Source organism: Triticum aestivum, chromosome 5B, assembly GCF_018294505.1.
Source record: "Triticum aestivum cultivar Chinese Spring chromosome 5B, IWGSC CS RefSeq v2.1, whole genome shotgun sequence".
NCBI lineage: Eukaryota > Viridiplantae > Streptophyta > Magnoliopsida > Poales > Poaceae > Triticum > Triticum aestivum.
In genome coordinates this window covers 129,983,832-129,987,042 of record NC_057807.1, presented here as the reverse complement: position 1 = coordinate 129,987,042, position 3,211 = coordinate 129,983,832, and positions in this window count along the sequence as shown.

The following is a 3,211-nucleotide window of genomic DNA, read 5'->3' as shown; positions in this document are numbered from 1 at the left end:
ACACACACACACACAGAGTAAAGCCACACATATTCACCATCAAGCCACACACAGTGACACACACAGAATGGAGCGCTTGCACACAAGAAACAGACTTAGATAGGGGCACAAACAGAAGGCTAATACATGCAAGACCGAAGTAATCTCAGAAAGCTATAAAGTTAGCAGCATTGACAAAAAACATGTGATGAACAAGCTTTCACAGATAAATAAATTCTGGGGTTATGCTCACAACAGAATTATATGCCCAGGTGTGTAATGACAAAATTCTGGAGTTATGCTCTTTTATCAAGAACAAAGTCTAAGGGGACTAACTAGCAGCACGTCATCTAGTACTCGTATGATGAGCATCAACATATATGGGAACATGAGCAAAGCATGACAAGAAGTAAGCAATTGAAAACAACATAGTAACACCCTGAACATCCATCAAGTAGAATAAGAATCGACAGAGGGCCAACAATCCAATTTCAATCAAAATAACCGATCTGAACAACACAACATTTGAGATCTAAACATCCATCAAGTAGTATCAAAGGGCGCATGCGTTTTGAGATATGAAAGTAACCGACGAACAGCGCAGGTGACGAACAGAGGAACCGATCTGAACGAGCACGATACTCTCAGATAACAAAGCGCACGCAGAAGTTTCTCAAACAAACTTGTTAGTTCGCAAACCAGGCGACCCAAACCGACCGACCACTCACTTCCTCCACGGATACCCCCAATGAGACGGCACGAAGAACACACGAGAGCATCAATGTAAAGAACCCAGCAGCAACACAGGGGATCGAGCAGAATCAAATCAGACGCGATTCCAAACGGACTAGGACGAGAACGAGCAAAATCAAATCAAGACGCGATTCTATCTAAATTGACGATGGCGAGGACAAGAAAAATCAAAACAAACGTGATTCTGATCTAAACGGACGACGGGGAGAACGAGCAGAATCAAACCACAGGCAACTCTAAAACTGACGATGGCGAGGACGAGCAAAATCAGCTCAGAAGCGATTCTAAACGGGCGGCGGCGAGGACGAGCAGAATCAAATCACACGCGACTCTAAACTGGCGACGGCGAGGACGAGCAAAATCAACTCGGAAGCGATGCTAAACAGGCGACGGCGAGGACGAGTAAAATGAAACCAGACGCGATTTCTATCTAAACAGATGAACCGCGGACGAGCAAAATCAATCAAATCAGACGCGCTTCAAAACAGACGAATCGAGGACGAGCAATTCTTTCTAGTCTAAACGGATGAGTCGAGCAAGGAGGAGCAAGATGAAACCAGACGCGGGAGGAGGAGAGGCAGGAGTCGAGGATGAATCGAGGCGAGAGGCATGGCCTGGGCGAAGAGAGGAGGAGCGGACCGGCCAAAGGGCGCGCCTTTATAGCTGGGGCAGAGGCGGTTGCGGCCGCCGGAGGCTTGTCCTTGCGGACGCGGCTTCGCCGAGGTGGCGTGCATGGCGTGGCGTGGCGGCGGATATAGAAGGAAAGTGGAGCTGGTGGGCTAGGGGCTGGATCCGGAGCGGGAGCGAGGGTGGGCAGGAGGAGGTCGGCGGCGGCGCGTCCCTCTCAAATCGGGAGCGGAACGGGAGATTTCCGTATCGAATTGGGGACGGACAGGGAAATTTCCAACTAGGGTACTCGGGACGTGAGTTGCAACGGTCCAGGTGATGGCGTGTCTTTTCTCTTCTTCTTTTTTTGAGTGGTGAAAACAAATGTGTTTTTTTACTACTGAAAAAAATGTGCTCGGGTTAGAAAAACGCTACTACTGCCAAAAAAGAAAAAGAATAAAAACGTCACGTTCATAGATGCTACAGGGAACGAAAACATTCACAATGTACTTCTCATTTCGTTAGCACCAACTTAAGTGTCAAAAAAAATGTGCCCGGCCAGAATAGCTAGGACACGAATCCGAGTTGATCGGAAACTCGTATCGCCTGATAGTGTGCGCAGGGTGTGAACCTTAGCTTGCATCTCCTCCCTCCCCCTCCTCGCCTTCCCTCCCCTTCGTCGTTGCTGGGCAAAGCCCAGTCGGTGTAGGCGGCGGAGGCGGGAGGTGGGCATTTCTCCCCTCCTGATAGTGTGCGCAGCGCGGTGCGGCACCGTGTCGAGGGTGCGGCGTCAGCAAGTTAGACGGGCGTGCCAGCAGCGTGGGCAGATGGCAGGCCTGCGGCGGCTGCGCGGATTCCGGAGGCACGTGCTCGGCAGGCCAGCGTTGGTCTAGATAGCGGCGGCCCTGCCGGTCTGGTGTGTTGAGCCACGCAGGTCAGGTAGGTATGGGCCGACGGGTGTGGCCCTACCTCCAGGCGATCATGCCTGTTGGCGGAGGGGGTATGCTGCAGGCGAGTAGTGGTGGCCCTGATCCATCGAGGGATCTGGCTGGGTGCTGCAGGCGCAGTGCAAGGGAGTTGCTCGAGGTCATCAATGAATCTGGCTGGCCTTGGATGCTCCTCGTGGCTCCGGTGGGCGGATGGCTAGGTCGTGGCAGGGATCTCCCCTTTCCCCGGTCTGCTTCGGCCGTTGCGGGGTGGCTACATCGATCGGCTGGTTAGTCGCTACGGCTTGGGCGGCGGCGGTTGGCAGCAGGGTGCGGGTGCTGGTGGTGCCTCTCTTCTTCCAGGCCTGGACCGGCGGTGCGGGGTGCTCATGCGACGAAGATGGCCAAGACTTGGAGCTCGTGCTCGGGCGAATCAGTTTTGGGCCCGGGATGGGTCAGATTTCCGCTCTGTGTAGATGATGGTGGGCCCAGTCTGGGTGGTGACAACGGGCGACGAAGTCCCTCTTCTCGTGGGTACAGTGGTTGATGGTGGTGGTCAGGACATCGCGGGTCCATCAGGCAGATTGGCGTCGAAGACCATGGACAAGGCGCCGTGTGAGCATGCTCGGAGGCGACCATTGGTAGTCACGGAGTTGTGTCTCCCTCGGTCCACTGGGACTGGCTGGAGGCATAGGTGTCCACGCCTCCTACCATGGAGGTGTCAATCCAGACTTCGTGGTTGATGTTGGGCTAGGAGTAAAAGGAGATGCCTTTTACTCCTCCTACCGAGGTGGGTGAACCGTGATGTGGGAGGGTGGTTATGGCTTGGACATGGATGCCGGGGTGGCGATCTGCATGTTTTGGCTCTCTAGTGGGGAACACTACAACGGCGGTAACTGTCAGTCTTGGCCATGTGGGCGATGGGACGGGTAGAGGCGGGTGGATCA